The sequence below is a fragment of the Cupressus sempervirens genome, chromosome 11 (genome assembly GCF_028749045.1).
Source record: "Cupressus sempervirens isolate cs-2001-9-10 chromosome 11, ASM2874904v1, whole genome shotgun sequence".
Lineage (NCBI taxonomy): Eukaryota > Viridiplantae > Streptophyta > Pinopsida > Cupressales > Cupressaceae > Cupressus > Cupressus sempervirens.
Window position 1 is genome coordinate 792,665,701 of NC_143128.1, and position 22,228 is coordinate 792,687,928.

Genomic DNA, 22,228 nt, shown 5'->3' on the forward strand with positions numbered 1-22,228 from the left:
GAATTTCACACATCTTTGTTTTGGGCTTAAAATAAAGTCACACTCAATCTTGAATGCTTTAAAGAAAAAATCAATCGATACTTGATGTGGAGGGCCTCCGCGTGTGCGAGTTTACTTTTGTTGACCCTAAATCTTCTTGATGTATTCATTCTTCGATCGATTTTACTTTTGTTAACGCTTCAAGTTGGAATTGAACATTTGCATCCTAAACATGTGTGTTTGCAAGGTCTAGACTAGAAAACTTAAACATTAGTTGGAAAAGAACTCTGTCCTTTAGCCCAAGATCATCCAAGTCTTCTCTCCCCTTGTCATCTTTCGAGGCCATCTTGGGTGCATAAGATTAGGATCCAAAATCTTGTTTAAATTTTAGGAGGCCTACTTGGGGATTTCATCACCCCTTGGGATGACCTCAACTCTAGCATTCCAATGGAGTATAAAGATCAGGAGGTGAATCCAAAGACACCTCTCTTGAGATCAAGATTTTGTCACTCGGGCTAAGCCTGAAGGAAATTTATACCCTTGAGAAGTGAAAGATGAGAAGTGGGTTACCGCTCCTCTCATCTATGTGACATCTTTTTGATTTCATCTATGGATTTGGGCCTCACATACCTTAGGTATATCGAGGACTCCCTAGCTAAACCAACTATTAGCCTTATAGACAACCATCTAAAATGTTAATGTGTTTGAAGTGACTGATCGAAACATCTGTAAAAAATATACAATCCTTGACGCAAGTATCACATTTTGGGAATCAAAACTTCTATCTAGTTGTTCTTATCTATTGCTTGATCTTTTATTTGTTGAATGAATGTTTGCCAAACTTAGTCAATCCTAGCATAGGACATACTTAGCGTAGTCACTGCCTCCAAAAGAACCCCACAGTTGTGAGTTTTAATCCTAAAATATATCTCATGTCAAGCCATCCCACTCTCACTCAACCATTACTGCATACTACATCTCAACCAACTTCAAGTATACCATTTGCATCTGCTTCCACCACCCATTTTTCTGCTCTGCCGAACCCTCCATTTGCACCTAGCAGCACTACCTTTTTGTTTCCACCCTATGTCACATCTAGTCCATTTGCCACTCAAATACCACCATCAGGGTCCAATACCTCATCCTCCATCCCAAAAAAAATTATTATCAACCCCTTTGTAGCTAGCCAAAGGTCTTCAACTACTTTTCCTTTGGGACCTTAGAATTTTGTTGCAACACAGGCACTTATCATTAGTCTTCCCCCTAGCACTACAGTCACATTCAAACCTTCTACACTATCATCCACTGCTTCACATAGCTATTCACTCCCACCCCTCACCAACTATTTCTCCATGCCCCCTTTAGGCAATAGCCCAAATCCACCACCACTGCAGTTCTCTATAGTAAACCCTTTGCCACATATTAATTACCTTGCGCCTACTCCAAGTCAGTCCTACTCCCAAGCAGGCACACAACCTACATATATTGGGCATGGTATATATTCCTAGAGCATGGCACAAGCATCATCTGCATTACCACCATTCCAGCCATAGCCTTCACACCAGCAGTATGCCCAAGCACCCACACAAAACTACACCGCAGCCTCATAGTTACCTGCCACACCCACCTCCACAGATGCAACAATATGCACAACCCACATTCCAGCAACCCATGGCATCCACTCCACCAGGGGTACCTGGATCGAGGTCACCTGCTCCTCCACCTGTAAAATCTGAATGAGAAGAAATGAAGAATGCCCTCAAAGCCCTCAAGGATGGGACAGACACCAAGACTTTCAAATTTGAAAATGATTTCCCATATCCTTTTGATAAGACTATCACGTTGACTCCATTTCCTAAACATTTTGAGATCCCCAAGTTTGGCAAATTTAGGAGGAAAAGTGATCCAGTCACACATGTTAAGGAATTCTATATGCATTCTCAAGAGGTAGCTTATAGTGATGTGTTCCTCATGTGGCTCTTTCCCAAAAGCCTAGTAGGACCAACCTTGGAGTGGTTCTATCGTATCCCTCAAGGTACTATTAAAACTTTTGCAAAACTTTCTGAGGCGTTTGTTGCTGAGTATACCTATCTTGTTGAGACTGAATTATCTGTGGTGGACCTTTTCCACACCAAACAAAAAGGAGGATAAAGTCTTACAGAGTACCTACAACATTGGCAGATCCTCACAACAAAGATCTCTTGCACCATCCCTGAGTGCCATCTTGTCAAGATGTTCATAAACAACGCACACCCTGACCTCGCTCATCACATGGTTATGAACTGTTTGTAAATATACAAGGACATCAAAGGAAAAGGAATGGGCCTTGAGCAAGGTCACATTAAGGATGGTGTCATCAGATTGTACAAGGAAAATACCCAAGACCATGGGTCAAACAATGACAAAACCATATATTGGAACAAGAACAAGAACACAGTGACGGATGGTGCCACTGAAACTCGACAGGTCCATATTGTTAGAGCGGCTACCAATGTTCCCACCACATTTTTCCAACAAAAAACTTATCAAAAGCAACCTCCTACGTACCACCAACCACCCGTGCAACCTCATCAGCAAATATAGGTTCCTCATAACCAAACTAATACTATCACATTGGTGGCAGGTAGTAAACCCTGTGTTCAAAGGCAACCACAAACATATACCCCATTGGGGGAACCTCTTGATATAATCTTTGAAAAATTGGCCAAAGATAACCTTGTTCAATACCCACAAATGCAACCCTTAGAACCCAATCAGTCTAGAGCATCTTGGTACAAAGATAACGAATATTGCAAATTCCATCGTGTCAAAGGGCACACTACCCTTAAATGCATGCAGCTGAAGGATTATGTACAAGACCTCATTGACCGAAAGGAGATCACAGTAGGGGTGCAACCCTCACCTAATGCAGGATTAATGATGTATCAAAATGCTTTCCCTCCTCATAACACAAACCCAGGAAAGGCACCTGCAAACCCTCCTATCAACAAACCTAACAAAGCTCTGGGTAAACAAGGTGACAACTAAGACATGTCTTAGAATTATACCTCAACGTATTTGGACTATGGTAGCTTAATTGGTTGCATATCCCAAGTTGAACCATCTATCAATGTCATCAATATCAAAGGCCCAAACACTCAGTGTGTAGTCGTTACTCGTCAAACATGACTCAATATAGCTGGTCCATCTCTATCCACGCAAGTCAAACCACCATCAACAAAACCACCTCCATCTCGAGCATCTCCATCATACTCACCTTCACTAGGGCCACAATATAACATCCTGGAACACCTTGTAAACATGCCAGCCCAGATATCCATCTTGGACCTCTTATGAACAAGCCCACTTTATCAAGAGATCCTTGACAGTACTCTACGTGAGTCACATGTCCCTTCTGACATAAATGCCACTGAGTTTTGCAACTTGGTTGGCCATCTTTCGGCCTCCTGTGCCTTATCTTTCAAAACCACTGATATCCCAGTAGTTGAACCCAATCACATCCTCCCACTCTGCATAGCTTTCATGGTTTCTGACTTTGCAGTTAAGTGTGTCATGATAGATAATGGATCAGCTCTTAACCTATGTACTCTAAAGTTCATCAAGTAGGTAGGATATACTAAAACAAATATCATCAATGAGGTGATCACCATCAAGGCATATGACAATTTGGAGCATACTACTGAAGGAACCATCTTGCTCCTTATAAGGGTCAACCTAGTCACTCAAGAAACACTTTTTCATGTAGTTGATCTTAATCTTTTGTATAACATCCTCCTTGGTCGTCCATGGATTCATGCCATGAAGGCCGTTCCATCCACATATCATCAGTGCATCAAATTTTTACATAATGGCACTGAGATAACCATCCACGTAGATCTTGAACCCTTTGCTTATTGCAATATGGTTGAAGCTTCATACACCAATCACTATCCTGGCATCGAAATTGGCACCACCATGGCTAGCTCCTCTGGCACCTGCCACGATCCGAACACCATTTTAGCCTCCACTCTCTCCATGGTTAAGATCAACTACCAAGGTTGTGGTGAGTATAGTCTCATAGATACTTTTGTTGTTGGCGCTCAACCACTTGACCCACATACTCAAGGACACCCAATACATCAAGGGCCTATACCAGAAGCTACCTCTCGACTTCACTAGTTGGGCCCTACCATATTTGTCACCAAAGATATCCTTGATGGAGCAAAAAATACACCAGACATTAACACATGGCTATACAAGGAGCCACCTCCTAAAAGTGAAGCACTTCTTGATCACTTTAAATAGAAATATCCCTGGTCACATTGCTTGGCCACAGAGCAATGAGATTATCAAGGAGATGGTTTAGGCTGCCAGGAATTAGGTATGAGATAGCCTATAGAAACACAGCAAGGGCAGAAAACCAAAGGCTTGGGCTATGGACTCCCCACAACTGGGTGCACTACAATGGAAGGCCACGCCTTTATGAACATCCAAAACACTCTTGTTGAGGTTGAAGACATCCCTAAGGAAGTTGAAAAGAAAGCTTATGATGATATTTTCCTTGACAAAATAATCCTTAGAGCCTATGTGCTCTACCAGTTATCCTTGAACCTCATAGAACTCCCCCTTGTTCACCTCGAACTCATAGATTGGGACCAACCAAGTGTCGTTCATGTTGACAAGTTCTCTACCGAGCATGCACTCCTTAAATTCATGGGGGCAGAAATGCCACATAAACGGCCACCTCCACCATCAGCATATGCGTACAAGCTGGATCCCGTAGGTTACTTCAAGGAGGAGGAAATCTATAGTTGCAAAAATGAAATTCCAAAAGAAACAAAAAAGATAAAAGATAAAAGAAAAATATCCCATGGTGAAAACTCCTCTGGAGCGCCATTGGGTGACTCAAAAAATGAAACAAAAATAAAGGACATATCCAATGGTGAAAACCTCTTAGAGGCACCTAAGGATGGAGATTTCATCCTCCCCCCATAGGAGCATCAACCTCCTATATCTTTAGTTTTAAAAGAAGAAAATCGGCCCATAATATTAGTCTAACAAAGATATCGCATATCACATACATCGCAACCTCTTTACCCTCTGAACAGGCAGAGCTTCTTCTTGAAGTCCTTCGTGAAAATATAGGCCGGTTTGCATGGTCATATCAGGATATGTTAGGGTTGGACCCCAAAGTAGTTGTACACCATCTAGTAGTGGATCCGAGGGCCAAGCCCATCAAACAAAAACTTCAAAAAATGTGCCCCAAAGTGGCTATATTAGTCAAAGTAGAGCTAGAGAAGCTGTTGGAGGCCAAAATCATTCGCCCAATAGATTATTCTGAATGGATTCCTAACATGGTACCTATTACCAAGCCCTCTGGTGATATCAGGATTTGCACTGATTTCAAGGATCTTAATAAAGCCTGTCAAAAGGATGACTTTCCATTGCCAAATATCGACATGATTGTGGATCTTACCACAGGTCATGAACTCTTGTCAATAATGGATGGTTTCTCTAGATATAATCAGATTTGTATAGCAGAGGAAGATCAACATAAAACAACATTTACTACACCTTGGGGCACATTCTGCTACAATATGATGCCATTTGGGTTAAAGAACACCGAGGAAACCTATCAGCGTGCAATGACAGTCATCTTCCATGACCTAATACATAAGATACTTGGGGATTACGTAGATGATATTCTAGTCAAATCTCTCAATGCTCTAGATCACTTATCTCACCTCGAGGAATTGTTTAACTGACTGGCAGAATATCATCTCATGCTAAATCCAAAGAAGTGTGTCTTCGATGTTACTTCAGGAAAGCTTATCAGCTTCATTGTTTCACAGCGCGGTATTGAGATTAACCCTAAGAAGGTCAAAGCCATCATGGATATGGCTCCCCCTAAGACACTCCAACACCTTCATTCTTTGCAAGGAAAACACTAATTAGTTCAGTGATTCATTTCTCAGCTTGCTAATAAGTGTCAACCCTTTAGTCACTTGCTTAAGAAAGATCAAAATTTCAAATGGGACCTAGCTTGCCAGCGTAATTTTGAGCTTATCAAGCAATACTTAGCTAATCCACCTATATTTGGTTCCTCCTATTGTAGGGCGCCTGCTCATCCTATACATCATAGCTACTCCCATAGTGTTAGGTGCTCTTCTAGCATAGCTTGATAATGCCGGAAAGGAAAGAGCTATTTATTACATCAGCCAAACATTAGTGGGATATGAGCTTAACTACACGCCAATGGAGAAGGCATGCTTAACAGTGGTATTTTCCACCCAGAAGCTGTGTCATTACATGTTGAGTCATACTATACAACTAATATCAAAGATTGACCCATTGAAATATATGCTCTCTCGCACAGTGCTCACTAGACATTTGGAAAAATGCATTATGCTTCTCAGTGAGTTTGACATTCAATATATTGATAGAAAGGCCATCAAGGGTCAAGCTATTTTAGATCACTTGGCTGATGCACCCTTAATTGCAGATCACCCACTCATCATGGAATTCCCCGACGAACACCTCTATTTGATAGAGACACCATCACTCTAGAAGCTATATTTTGACGGCCCCTATACCTATCATGGCTCCAGCGCTGGCATACTCTTGGTTACACCTCAAGGTGATTATATCCCTAAATCTTTCAAACTACAATTTCGGTGTACCAATAACATTGTAGAGTATGAAGCCCTTGTGGTAGGACTCAAGATCACCATTGAATGGAATATCATAAAGCTTTAGGTCTATGGTGACTCTTAGCTTATCATCAAGTAAGCATTGAATGAATATCAGACTAAGAACGACAAGCTGCTACATTACAAAGACCTGGTTGATCGACTAAAAGAGCATTTCACTTAGATCTAGTTCATTTAGATACCTCAACTCCAGAATAAGGCAGTTGATGCTATGGCCACTATTGGTTCCCTATTAGAAATGCTGCGCGAAGCTACGCAATATGAATTCTTGGTTGAGCAGCTGCACGAACCCGCATATGAGAATGATGAATCAACACATGTGTGTATCTTGGTTGGTCCCCAATCTCCATGGTACCATGAAATTCACACTTACCTACTAAATGGTATCATATCTTCTCACCTCACACGAACCCAGTGCCAAAACCTTATTCGCAGAGCTTCTCGTTACACTATCATCGCCCAAACCCTATATCGTCGTGGTTATCATGATACTCTCTCTTGATGTTTAGATCAAAATGAGGCTGCAATAGCTCTCAAAGAGGTACACACTGGACTTTGTGGTGCTCAAATGAGCGGGACGGTGCTAGCAAAGTAGATCCTTTGGGCTGGATATTATTGGCCTACTCTAGAACAGGATGCATGTGAATTTGCGAAATGATGTTTACCTTGTCAACAACATGCTAATTTAATCCAGGCTCCAGCACATGACTTACAGCCCATTGCACCACCATGGAATTTTGCCTATTTGGGATTTGATCTTGTTGGTCTTATTGCACCACTTTCTTTAGAAGGGCACACATGGATAATTACCGCCATTGATTAGTTCACTAAGTGGGTCAAAGTAGTTCCCCTTGTTACTTCCATGGGAGTTCAAGTGTCCAAGTTTATATTATATCATATTATATGTCACTTTGGCATCTCCACTACCATTTTCACAGACCATGGAGGTAACTTTGAAAACCTAAATATGGAGGAATTGTGCACTTCCCTCTGCATACATCACCACTTCTCTAGCCCATATTTCCCACAAGGTAATGGTCAAGCTGAGGCACTAATAAAACCCTCCTCAAAATCCTCAAGAAAGTTGTCAATGACTCCGACTGTGATTGGCATTTGCAAATTAATCCCGCCCTATGGGCATACTGCACTCCATTCCATATAGTGACTGGTACAAATCCATACTCCTTGGTCTATGGTGCTAAAGAAATCTTGCCTATTGAGGTTGAACTCCCATCACTTCGCATTTCTCTCCGAGGATAGATATTTGATGAGGAATATAGAGTGGCTCAACTTACTCAACTTGATCTACTTGATGAAAGAAGGCAACAGGCCTACAACCATCTCATGGTCTATCAAAGTTGCCTCAAGAACAATTTCAACAAGAGAGTTCATCAGCGCAATTTTTAGGAAGGTGACATGGTCCTTAAAGAGAATATGAAGGTTCAGGCCAACAGAGAAAAGAAGGGCAAGTTCAAGCCCACCTGGCTTGGTCTTTATGTGGTCATGACATCCTTTGGCTCAAGAGCCTACCAATTATCTACCCTTGAAGGTGAAGTCCTAAATGATCCTACCAACATTATTCACCTCAAGAAATTCTACACCTAAGGATAAAATTTGAAAATCAAGGAAATGAAAAAGGCATAAAATCAAGTGTCCAATGGTGAGAACTTGGAAATTCAAGTGCCTTGGATAGGTCCCTGGTGAAAACCTAGTAAATAGGCACCAGGTGTATTACAACTCTTCCATTATCTATTATTGACACACACCCCTTTACCGTCCCTCCATATCCTACCCCTCATCCCACCCACTTTTCCAAAGGTTTTCCCTATCATTGTTCGCCATACTTTGCAAACATCATCCTCTAGCACTTTACACTGTATAACACCCCATCTCATTTATAGCATCCCATGTACCATACTTGATGTACCCTACCATTGTACTCTCCTAGATCTACCCTATCACATGCCTTTTATCCTTACCATATGTAGCATATACTACCCATGTAAACATGTGTCTCATACCCCCTGCACTAACCCTTGTCTCCCATATACCATACCTATATGAATATAGCAGTTTTCGGACCCCTGTACATAAATCACGCTTTACATGAACCCACCTCAACAAAACCATGTATTCTGACAACACTATCTCCTCATCCTAAGCTTTCCCCCATCACGCATTTACCTACTATGTTTTGATATCCAGTCTCAATTTCTCATGTCCTTAACTAATTTCACTTGTACACACTATCCAAGTCTTGTTTGCAACCTGTTAGTAGCTCGTCAGTTGATCTCTTTGGAAAATGTTTCCTTTTTCACTTGGCAGAATCTTTTATTGTTTCTCCTTTTGGTTGATTGTTTCCACATACCTTTTGTTGTTTCCTCTTCAAGATCACCATGATCATTTCATATCATGGTGTGTTTTGACCGGAACACCTAAAGGAGGTTGGATTCAATCATAGTCTTTCGTTGATTGAGAGTCAGTTGATATTATCCTTGCATATTTCAAATATGTTTTCATCTTTCGATAAAACATGATGCACTTGGGTAATCTTGTTTGCTTGTGGATCATCCAACATCATTCCAACACTGATCTCTTCGAGACTCATGTGTGATGCTGGGGCAATCCTTGTGTGCCTGTTTGAGTCAGTCCTATGAAATTTTGGGGAAAATGCCTTGACATTTTTAGTAACCTTGGCAGATCCCTAAAAATCCTATATCAAATTAAGTGTTTACACTACATAGTGGTACTTCCTCACAAAGTACCCCACAATCAAGTTTCCCCTACATCTCCTTTTTTTTCAAAACCCTGGTATCCTCCTCCTTGTCATCACCCATCTCCCTTGACCTATCACTTTTTACATCCTCAGAATTATTTAATTCAAAGTCTCAAGCATGCAATCTTATCTCATGATGTGATCCCTATCATAAATTACTATCTTAGCTCTCAAATCTCTACTATCCTCCTAACAGCGAGTTTTTTGGTTACCCTTTTTCCAACATTATTCTCCTTAGAGTTAGTATCTCCTATGATCACTTTCCATATCATAGAACGCTATAATAAGTCAAAACATTGTTTATCTTATTCCACCATCATTGTTTGTCTTGCATCTCCTAAACAATCTCGTATGTTATCATCACTTGTATCCTTTATCATATCATGAACTATCATTATGCTCAATCTTTTTACACTATTCTCATGGGATTATCATAAATTATAGATGTACCTTTTAGTTTTTGTTCTTTTAGTGTATCATAAATTCACTGTTCTCTCTTAGGGTTAATTTTAGCATAGTCATTCATCATTAGATTATGGTTTAGTTTAGCATATCATCATTTGTATCCTTTATCATATCATGAACTATCATTATGCTCAATCTTTGTACATTCTCACGGGATTATCATAAATTATAGATGTACCTTTTAGTTTTTGTTCTTTTAGTGTATCATAAATTCACTGTTCTCTCTTAGGGTTAATTTTAGCATAGTCATTCATCATTAGATTATGGTTCAGTTTAGCATAGTCATTTATCATTAGATTGAGCTTCATTTTTAGCATTATCATCCTTTCTCATCAGGTTAGGTTTCATTTTAGTATTAGCGTTCATCCTTAAGAGTTGTACTTCATTTTGTGTATTTTCATTTTAATTTATCAATTTATTTGTTTTAATCTTTGATCCATTTTTTAGTTTGTGTTAACATATCCTCAGTGTCATGACATTATATTCATTTTCCGTATCATAAATCTATTGGTTATCCTTTAGTTGGTGATTCATTTTACATTTATAGTTTGTATTTATCATCATACATCATCATATCACATACTCTCCAAAGCAATTAATTTCCCAGGATCACATCACATCTATCATAGAGCAACATCACATCATCAACATCATATCAAAAAGCTATCATACAATAGGAAATCTCATCATCATCACATCTACAACATCATAAAAGAAAATCATGTCATCAAGGATCACATCACATCTGTGATATCATAGATTAAAAACACATCATATCTACACTATCATAGCTAAAATCACATCAAAATCAATTTGTATCTTGTACACAATGTCATCAGAAATCACATCCTACATCACAAACTATCAACACAATCATAAAAACATAACATATATCCTCCTGCATCACCAATCATTAGCAATATCCGCAAAACATCACTATCTATCTAGCATGTATCAAAACACTATACGTAACATCACTAGTCCATAACACATATAACACCAGAATCATCATATCCATATATCAATGAAAGAATGAAAGAATAACAGTCCCTCAGTGTCCAAATGTCCATATCATACAAATGGGTCTGAGCCCACACAAAAATCTCCATGTATCCAAAAATGGTCGCTCTGCACAAAATACTCATCATATGACAAAAATACAGCCTATCACTGGTCACTACTCTACCTCCCTTCCTGCCCCTAGCGCTACTAGTGGTGGAGGTGGTGGCCTCATCAATCCCCCTCCCGTCCCGGAGCTCTCTGCCTCATCCCTTCCCATTCTTGTGTCTTGCCTCTAGCTATGTCCTGTCCTGTGACTATGCCCTGTGTGCTGAGACCTGCCTATCCTCTGTGAACCCCTAGCTCTCCATCCACTGTCCCCTCCACCTTGCATCCCTGTATGTGTCCATACTATACCTGACCAAGTCGCTCACCTATAATGTTCAATCTAGGCTACTAGCACTGCTACATGATACCTGCCCCAATAAAATCTAGCCCTCTCCCTCAGATCCTCCACCTCGTCCCGCAGTCTCCCTAGCTCATCCAAGCCCCCTCCCACTGCTACCTGCACTCTCAATGTTGCCACCTCTGCCACTAGTGCATCCAACCTCCCTTGCACTGCCTGCCTCTCCAAGATCACCACCTCCAGGCTACCCTCCATCTGCCCCAGCTCCATCTGCAGTTTGCCCACCTCAAGCCTTGCCCTATCCGCTTGCCCCTGCACTACATCCTGCTCCTGTCTGAACTGATCATGCTCTATCCAAAGCTGATCTCACTCTTGCTGTGTATGCCAGAGTAGCTAGCTAACAGCCTCATGAGCCTGCTGTAAAGAGGCATAATTCCCTACCAACCTATCATCTCCTCCTTGGGCAGATGATCCCCCTGCATCTCCTCTTGATGACATTTGTGACCCCTGCTCCTCTGCCCCCTGCTCTCCTCCTCTCTCTGGCACCTCCTGGTGCTCCCTCACTCTCCTCTCCAGCTAAGCTCCCCTCTCCTCAACCCTCCTCTTGAGAAACCATTGCTGACCACTGTCGTAATCCTCTGGCCGCATACCACCCTTGTCGGGCTGCTTAGGCTAGCTCACCCGCCACTGCCATCGCCCTCGTCCCCTGTACTCTCCCCACCAGCCTTAGCTATACCCATGTGTCCCGATATTCCTGAGTAGAGCTCGCATCTGCTAACCCCCAAACCAAACCCACTATTGTGGCTCCAACTCTAACCATGCTCTCAATAGCCCATTGTGTCATAGAGATGGCCTGTACATTGACACTAGCTCATGTGTGACCCATTGATACCAATGTGGCTCTCCTAGAGCCACCTGCTGCCACCCAAACTATCAAAGTGCCCTATCTAGCCTGTACTACTATGCTACATACTCCCACCATCCAAACATAAAACATGGCGATATGGTGTATGATAGCTACTCTCCCTCCTCAGCCCACAATTCTAGGCTCATATATGGCCTCCACACCACTACTGCTATCTCATCAATGGCCACCCTTCAGTAATCTACTGAATTTGTATGATGGTATGTTAGGGGCTTAGCCCAACTGTATGCCACTAGCTCCTCCACCTATCTATCTCTTTGCCTCAATGGCCTCAACACGACAATGTGCTCCCAAGCCCACACCTATAACAATGTAGGGAACCCAATGCTCCTCCCCTATTGGATGCCACCCTGGTACACTATCTGGTGGAGGTCTCGGTATAGCTCGACCAACATTACAGAACCCCACACTGCTGGGCACCTCGCATCCACTATCTGCATCACCACTAGAATCAGTGCCAGTGTCACTCCTATACAACCTGCATCTAGGGCAATGTACCTTGAAACCAGCCCTAACACATAAAAATAGATCCTCCTCTCCATCGCCACCCAATCTAAATGCTCGTATAGTGCAAAATGTCTCTGTCAGATCTTGTACTCCACTCCTGGCCCCATTAGTCTTTGAACAGTCGCATCCGCTGTCATCTCTCTCATCGCCATGATTGGCGTCCTCTGTACTGGCAATTTGTATATCTGATACACATCCTCTAGTGTCACCGTCATCTCCCCTGTCGACAGATGGAATGTCTCCATCTCACTATGCCATCTCTCGTACAACGCTATGACCATTTCCATGTAAGTCTAGGTATGGGGCAACCTCGCTAAGTACTCGAGTTTGATCGCCTCAATCCTCACCCAGTCTGCCGGCATCAACATCCCTCCCACCTACAGCATTGTCGCTCGCCGTTCCCGTGGTACTAAAGCATCTAGAAACCATTGTACACCACAAAATTGGTCAGATATCAGTCTTTCTATATTAGTTTTTCATCCTCCATCCCTCCCTTTACCCATCCCAACCCTTTTTTCAGCCTTTTGTTTTCCTGGCCATGTTCCTGCAAAATCGCAATGCTTCCAAACCTGCATTCCCACCGACTTATCTTTTTGCAGGTTCGCTTCTTTCCCTTTTCTCATTTTTCTATTTAATTTAGCAACCCCGCAGCCACATTCCCATAGCAACAAACTCATGTTCTCGCCTGATTATCTTCTCACAGGATCACACCTTTTTGACTCTTCTCCCATCCCCTTTGACTTGCGTTCCTACGAATGCTTCCCTATGAAACTCCCATCCGGTGTTCTCGCTGAGCTATATTTCAGCAAAAACACGCCTTTGCCTACCCTCCCCTCTTCTCATCCTTGGTTGGGGAGAACACATTCTCGCTTCTTGACACATGTTACTTTTCGTGGGAACGCGATCCTGCCTGTATTCCCATGCTCCCGCAAAAACTCCTACCCCAGGATCGTGATCCTGCTCAAAATGTTTGCTACCCCTTTTAGTCCTTTGTAGCTAAGCTACTATCGCAAGATCGCGATCCTACTATTCTTGCTCATGTTCCCGCCGGACCCGTTCTTACGAGATTACATTTTTGCTTTCGCAGGAATGCAATAAAATTTATACAAAGCAAAAGCAAGACAAGGTTTTTGGCCCTACTAATCGATCTGGTGTCCCTCACACTCATACCCATTGCATAATGTCTGCCTGGTGCTCTGGTCACCCATAGCTTGCCATCGTAATCTCCAATGTAGAGCTCCTCATAGAAATATCTCCTCGTCCGTCTGAGTGCAAATGAACCTTCCTAGCCCCCTTACGGCCCCTTATAGCCCCCCCAGTGCCCTGACTACTCCTCTTGGTCCCCCATCCTTCAAAAACATTCCCATTTCCTTGTTCCTCTTTTATTTGTTTTTCTTTTCCTACTTGTGGGTTACCCAGTATCAGTTCCACCCTACTTCCTCTAGGATTCATGTGCGATGCTGGGGCAATCCTTGCGTGTTTGTTTTGCATTTGTTTGTCAGTCCTCTAGACTGTTGATAAAAAGGCCTTTTTGTTCTTGGTAACCTTGGCAATTAATCCACAATCCTATAGAAAATCTAATGCTCAACTATGTGGTGGTCCTTCTCTTTGTAGTATCCCCCCGCTCAACCTGCTTCAATGGATTCCCTTCCTCTCCATAATCCCCTCATCCTTCTCCCTATCCTTGATTCCTTTTATACCGCTCCACTCCTTCATCCCCCCCCCCCCCACTCCTGGAACTTCTTAAGCTTGCTTTTGTTTTGTGCATCTGATTCTCCTTTCTCATTCTCCTATAGTGAGAGTTTGAGCTAATTCAACCCCTTCTCTTTGCCAATCTAAGTCTCCTTGCTTCTCTTGAATTCTTGTATTTTTCAAGAAGCTGTCGAGCCTCATCTTCTCTCTCACCACCTTCTTGAGGGGGCATCTCTAAGTCTAGTCTCTCCTCTTCTTATCCAAGATTGGGGCAACCTTGTTGCTAAAACATCTTCCTTGTGTCATCTCCATTCGAACTTCTTTGAAATAGTGTTGTCTCAACACTATGTCAAAGAGGGGCAAAATGTAAACACCTAAATTTGATTACACTGCTTTAGTAATCTTATTTAGCTATCTCTAAAGGAATCATTAATTAAATTCCTATTTAATTAATCCTTTGCCATCCCCTAACTGATTAATTCAATTAATCATCTATAGTACTAATCAATAAATCAAATAACCTATTATTTATTAATTAAATCCTATTCTCCTATCTAATTTCAAAACCCTCATTTATTAAATAAATCACTTTAATAAATAAAGCCCTCAAATATAATAGCACTTAACCTATCCTAAATTCTCCATTTAGCCTAATCCACCCTATCCACCCATACTAACCTAGCTTAGCCACTAACTCACCCACCCTCATGAATGCCATCCACTTGCACATCTCTAACATCCTTAATCTAATCCTAACCCAAGCCTAATCCCCCCCTAACCTTGTCACATTCCCTAAGTAAGCTTAAGACTTTCCTAAACCAAGCAAAGTCAACAATCTCAACTCCCTTGAAAATATCCCAACCATAAGATTTCAATGCTCTTACAAAGCCATAAATGGCTCTTACATCCCCACTCATGACTCTTACATCCTCAACCACCTTCATCAAGCCTTTGACCAACCCTTATCCTATCCTCTCACACTCATCCTCCTTGTGACATGTCTCACTCTCTGATTGGTACTAAACAAGCACAATCCATGTGCTCCCCTTTAAGTGCATCCTAGCCCTCCTTAAGCTTTCATCTCTCCTTGCATCTTAGCCCTCCATCCCTCAAACCCTTGGCCTATAAATTGAACCCTCTCCCTTTACTAAAATCATCCACCTTTCAAGAAAAGTTATAATGCTATTTTGAGAGCTCATAAACTACCAAAATACCACTATAATGGAAAAATCATTTTATGACTCCATTGTAGAAACCTTGTTTCACTCACCCCATCCATCCATTTGAAGTTTGAAGCATAAATTGTGAGAATACATTCCTAAAATCAAGGACAAATCCATTGCATCATTGTGCTATAGCATTTGGAGCTTACCATTCTTGGTTTGCCTCCATTTTTGGTGATAACAAATCGATCCTATCATAAGTGTTAGCTTGCTTAGTATTGTTAATGTTTTCATTTAATAGTTAGTATTCAATTTTCACTACTAATCTAGGTGATACAACTACTATACCCATGCAAAAGAGGTGGTTGCAGCAAGAATTGGAAAGCATTGAACTGAAGAATCAACCACCCAACATGGAAAGTGCCACAAGGCTAGTACAACCATCAAGGGAGGAAGAAACTAGTAAAAAGGTTAGACCCCCTCCATTTTATGTTTCGTTAATTATAGGGGATAAACTAGTCCATAATTGCATGATCGATTCAGGGGCTAGTAGTTCAGTGATACCTAAGTGTGTTGCTAATGCTTTGAGAATGAAATATGAGCCCATTGTTAGGGATGTATTATAGTTGGATGGTAGTACTATCAATACTATAGGGATCCTTAGGAATGTGGAAATGGCCCTACATGCATGCCCTAGTTATACTGTAACTCAAGATATATCCATTATTGAAGTCAAGCCACATTTTGCCATCTATTTTTCAAGAGATTTCAATGGCTAAATAGGTAGTTACATAACTTCTAATTGGTCATATATGTTTTTTAGGACAAGATATTGGGCCAAAGCTTCGATCAGAGTAGAGCCTCTAGCTCTCCATCATACTGAACCCTACATCCCTAATCTCATCAACATGAATTACACTATCCTAGAAGTGGATGAGAATGGTATAGTGAATGAGCCTATTACTTCCCTAGCAGAGATACCTAATTTTATCTTAGATGAATGGGTTAATGTATACCAATTTGGTCTTATGTCAAAAACCCTTGAAATAGGTCTCAGTACATACTGTATATTAGAGAAAGATGCTCTAGTTCCCAATCTTGTGGAGACTAAAGAAGATATGAATGGGGTATGGAGGATGTACTTTGATGGATCAAGGAATAAGAATGGATCAAGGGCTGGCATGATGTTGATTTCTCCTACACAAGTAAGGTACTACTTCTCCTTTAGGCTCCAGTTCAGTTGCACTAATAATGTGGCTGAGTATGATTCCTTGATTCAGGGTCTCCTACTTGCTTGAAAAAGAGGAATTCAAGCCTTAAGTGTACATGGAGATAGTGAGTTGGTGGTTAATCAAGTGAGAAATTAGAATATCACCAAGAATGGTTTGCTCAAGTCTTATAAACATAGGGTATGGGATCTTTTTGAGGGTTTCAATGCATTTAATATGCAAAGCATCCCTAGAAAAAAAATAGACATGCCGATAGGCTTGCAACAATAGGTGCATCTCATGATGCGCCAAAGAATCTTGGGGAGGAGAAGAAGTAACAAATCAGGATGGTAGTAAGGCTTTCCATCCCCAACAAAAACATCCATTGGCAAGTGATCTGATGAACAAATTGTAAGCTTCTTGCAGAATGAAGCAAAATTTTCAGATAGAAACCAGTCAAGACTGCAGGATCAGTATGGTGATAAAATCATTGACCTCAGTTCCAACAAGCTGCCTAGGGGTCTCATACTTTAGAGACTATTTTTAATCCTAATGACCAAGCAAGAGACAAAATCATGAACTTAGCTTCTGATGAAGATGAACACACCCCAATCATGGTTTCTGATGGAAAATCCTTAAACATGGGGAAGCTATGTTCTGAGATTGAGCAAGAAATTTTTATTCATCCATGTCAAGAATTTAATGATATATTTGCCTGGACATATGATGATTTAAAGGGTTTTGACCCAAGGTTGTTTCAACATACCATAGATTTAATTGATAATGTCAAACTAGTAAGACAAAAATAGAGGCCAATGAATCCCAAAATTGAACCCTTAATGAGAGAAGAGCTATCCAAATTGATTGAGGCCAATATAAATTTCCCCATCAAGCACTCATCATGGGTAGCAAACCTTGTCCTTGTTAGGAAGAAGAATGGAGAAATTAGATTGTGTGTGGACTTGAGGGACCTTAACCAAGCTTCCCTTAAAGATCACCACCCCCTCCCTTCCATGGAGCAAATTTTGTCCAAGGTCAATGGTTCAAAGAGGATTTAATTTCTTGATGGTTTTTTGGCTACAATCAAGTACTGGTCAAAGATTTTGATAGGTACAAGACTGCATTTACCAGCAAATGGGGTACCTATGCTTATTGTAAGATGCCATTTGGGCTAACCAACGCAGGTCCTACATTTCAGAAGCCAATGGAGATGGCCTTAAAAAATGTGATTGAAAGTTTGTATTAGTTTACCTTGATGATATCATAGTGTATTCAAAGAGTGTAGAAGATCATGTTGATCATTTAAGATAGGTGTTTTCAAGGTTTAGAGAGTTTGGAGTATCCCTTAACCTGAGCAAGTGTGTATTTGCTACCAATCAAGGAAAATTATTTGGACACATTGTATCTAAGGATGGTTTAACCATTGATCAAGAAAGGACCAAAAGCAATACTTGCTCTCCCTCTTCCTAAACATAAGAAAGGGTTCCAAAGTTTCCTTGGTAGGATAAACTTTGTGAGAAGATTTATCCCTAATCTTGCTACCATGGTAAAACCCCTTACGACTATGCTCAAGAAAAGTATGGCTTTTGCATGGACCAAGGAAGGGAAGGAAAGTTTTAAAGAGATCAAGGTAGCCATAGCCTTAGCACCTACTCTCATTAATCCAAACTTTGAAAAGAATATCATCCTTTATACCCTAGGTGGTGAGTCAAGCATTTCTATTGTCTTAACTCAAACAAATGATAAAGATAAAGAGTAGCCCATAGCCTTCTTTAGTGAAGGGCTTAAAGAGTATGAAGACAAATATAGCTATGTAGAGAAGTAAGCCCTTGTAGTCATTAGAGCTTTAAATAAATTTAGATACCTCCTGTCTCATAATAAAATTCATCTATTAGTACCTCATGCTAGTGTGAAAGATTTCCTTTTGAGAAAAGATATTAGTGAGAAGAGAGCTGGCTGGATTACTAAAGTAATGGAATATAATGTTGACATCCAGATCACCAAGCTAGTAAGAGGGAAAGGGTTATGTAAATAGATGATATCACCTCAGGAATCAAATGAGGAAGTTGCTATGATACTAATAGAACAACAAGAGACAAGAAGTGGTGGCCCAACAAACTAGATGGATGATATGAAGAATTTATTAGTAGGAAATGGATACCCTCAAGGATTAGATAAAACTAAAAGAAGACAATATAGAATATAGTCAATTCTTTATACCATAGTTGATGGTATCCTTTTCAGGAGAGATTTTAATGGAGCCCTATTAAGATGCATTGACATAGACCAAGCTAAAAAGAATGATCAGAGAACTTCATGATAGTCCTGATGGTGGTCACTTCTCAACAAGGACAACTACAATGAAGGTCATGAGGGCTGGTTACTACTGGCCATCCCTATTCGATGATTGTTATAAGTATGTGAGGAAATGTGAAAAATGTGCTTTCTTTTCTGGTAAGAAAAAGCTTGCAGCTCTTCCTCTTCATCCCATTCAGGTGGACCAACCTTTTGCTCAATGGGGATTGGATTTCATAGGCCCTATCAATCCTCCTTCTAGTTCTAGTCACAAATGGATTTTAGCTACTACAGATTACTTCACTATATGGATAGAGGCAGTGGCATTAAAGGACAACAAAAAATCTTTAGTTGTTGAGTTCCTTGATGGAATTGTAACTAGGTTTGGTGCTCCTTCAACCACTATTTTAGATAATGCAAAATCTTTTGTGGGAGCTCAGATTTGTGCATGGGTAGTTGATCATAATATCTACTTGAGCACATCCTCAAACTACTATCCTCAAGGCATTGGTTTGGCTGAGTCCTCTAACAAAAACTTGATTAGGATTATGAAAAGAACTGTAGAGGATAACCAGAGGTGTTGGCATCAAAAATTGAGGATTGCACTGTGGGCTGACAAAATAACACCTAAAAGGTCAGTATGGAATTCACCATTTATGTTGGTATATGTTAGAGAAGCAAGGCTTCTAATTTCATTAGAATTCCCATCTTTAGTAGCTCATCAGCTAGAGCTAATAAAAAATGATGCCATGATAGTAAGAATGGTAGAGCTGATGGAGTTGGAAGAAAACAGAAGTTAGGACATGTAGACCCTAGAAATACATCAACAGTAGGTGAAAAGGAGTTTTGAAAAGAAGGTTAAGGTTGGAACCTTTAGAGAGGGTGATTTAGTTTTGAAATGGGATGTAGACAGGGAAAAAATAGGAAGACATTCAAAATTTTATGCATTGTGGAGTGGTCCCTATCTGATTGTCAATTGCAAGAAGGCCAATGGTTTTCAATTAAGTAAGCCTAGTGGTGAAATTTTTCCTATCCCAGTCAATGGAATCTATCTCAAACCATGTTGCTAATAGGGCTTGAAGCTTCATGTACATATTAGAGTAGTTTCTTTTATGTTGTTTTCTAGTTTTCCAAAAAGTGCATGAGCACATGTGTTTTGTTGAGTTTGCAGAGTTGCAGAGACAAAGATTTTCAATGTTTTTGCCGCAGAGGTAAGGTTAGGATTTTATAGTGCACTGATCCACATCTTTCATGACTATATAGCCCAATGGATGTTTTAGGCCACTAATCTTATGCATAGCTAGCTTTCATCCCTTCTAAATTACTAGAAATGTTACCTATTTTTGCCCCCGCCAAAAAATTTGAATTCAAATGCAGCGCACCCAACGGCTACTTCCCACTATTTTATTATTTTAACGCCATGGTAATATCAAAAAATAAAACATTTAAAACCTATGGTATTTTCTAAGTTCATTTCTATAGGCCTGCAACTTTCTGCACCGTCAGATCTAGTTCAGATCTATGGTGGGCACTTTCTTGCATTATCAAAACAAGCGATCTTTAAACATTGTAGGAAAACCCCTTAGCGATGCATGGCAGGTGGGTCCATGTTCTTCTTGTGGGTTATAGGATGGGATGTGGTAGGGTGAGTTGGCAATTCTATTGGTGCCTACTTTCCCACATTTTGAGCTTCATCAGACTTTTTGACAATGCGGGCAAGCACCCTGGTGACACCTATCCCACGACCTCACATGTTCCTAGTTGTACCTTCCACCATCAGATCTTCAAGGATCAATGAATGGTACATGCCCACAATAAGGAGTTGTGAGGAAATTAAATAATGTGGGTATGTGCCCTTACGACACATGGCATGGTGTGACATCATGGGCCCACTTTTCTCAGAAGGTAATGATAGCTCATCTCCTATGGCAGTTTTCAGGTGAGTCAGAGTACAATGAGGGCATTTCATTGGTCCATCTAGTTGACTAGACATGCAATCATATAGGATTTTTGATCGCTGCAGTTTTAAAGAGGATCAAGGGCTGGCACTTCCCTGCATTGACAAGATGCAAGGTAATTAAACAATGCGGGCAAGCACCTTGCTAACGCGTGTCCTTGTCGAGTTTATCCCATATGCCACAAAATGATACCAAGGTGGATGTCAAGTTGTTGTGTTGGATGCTAGGTTGTGCTAAGTGTTTTGTGGGCCTAGAATTTTGAAGAGCAGGTGCAGTATACGAAGAATCTTTCCCAATCATTGATCTTCTGCAGATCGACAATCAGTGCTTGGCTGCTATATGGAAGTGCATGGAGATTAAACATTGTGGGAAAGCACTTGAGGGACATGTGTCCTAGTGGGCCCAACCAAGGTATTAATAGTTAGCATTGATTGTTGAGCTGGCGGTTATGTAACATCACAATTAGGGTTTTTGAGGAGGTGGCACAGTTAGTCAAAAGATATGGTCAACCGTGTGCAAACTCTGCAGAGTGGCAAAACAAAAGAAGATTGTTGGTCCATGTGGCTCATCTTGGTACCAAAATTTAGTTGAGTATTTGACCTTGTTGATTCATGAGTTAGAAGCAAGGAAAATCTAGTTTTGTTGCACGATCTGATCCTTGTGATCAATGCCGACCACTCTTGTATGAATGCTAAACTCAGTGAATGTGGGAAAATACTACATCACCTCTGATCTGATCCATTTGCTTGGCCAGACAATTTAATGGTGCCATTTTTATCTTCTTAGGGCCCTGTTCCAACAAAGATCAGATATCATTACATCTGGATCTATGCTCAGATCAGATTTTCTTTAGATCTCCATGATTGTTCTTTGTAGGGCTTAATGGCAGTAGTTGTAGAGTAATTTTAGTTGGAAAAATATCTCAGTTATGCTTGAGCTATAAAGGAAAATTTTGTAGATTTTGTTAAGGTTGAATCTTCTCTGACTTCTCTGATATTTCTCTACAACTTCAGTGTAAATTCCCTTTGCCTCTGAACTGTATGACATTCTACCTTATCTCCTTCAACCATTAATGTGAAAGTGCAAGAGCTATTTGCCTCTCATTAGTGTTTTGTAGAGATCTGCAATCTGCATGACTATATCTCTTTTGGCCTGTGAATGATACA